Here is a 522-nt window from a genome sequence, read left to right on the forward strand (position 1 = left end):
GAGGCTCGAGCACATGGGATGGGGGGGGGGGGGGGGGTAAAACAAATGCTAATGTCTCTCAGCCAACTAGCACACATGTCTAGCAGGGGGTCTGTGTGTGTGTGTGTGTGGGGGGTGGGGGGGTGGATTGGCATCTGTCTGTTAGCATTGAAGTCTTCATCACCCAGTGGAGGGCGTGTGTGTTTCCTCCGCTCGGCGTTACTCACTCTTACGAGCTCCACGGCGCCCGGTGCCAGGACGTTCATTCATTTCTCTCTTTGGGGAAGAAATGTCCTCTTTTCTTTTCTTTTTTCTTTTTCACGTCGCACGTTTGAATACTTTGAATGGCGTCGCTTAAAAAAAAACGCCCGTGAAATATTGATCCCTGAAAAGTGAACGTATACTTTTAATGTGACCCTCCTGCAGCGGCCATTGTTTGGTGTTCTTTTTCTTCTTGTTCTTGTTTTTCTTGTTCTTGTTCTTCTTGTTCTTCCAGTCTCATAGAGACAGTAGAAAGAAGGATTTGAATTGTAGGGTTTATTA

Source organism: Pseudoliparis swirei, chromosome 22, assembly GCF_029220125.1.
Source record: "Pseudoliparis swirei isolate HS2019 ecotype Mariana Trench chromosome 22, NWPU_hadal_v1, whole genome shotgun sequence".
Taxonomy (NCBI): Eukaryota; Metazoa; Chordata; class Actinopteri; order Perciformes; family Liparidae; genus Pseudoliparis; species Pseudoliparis swirei.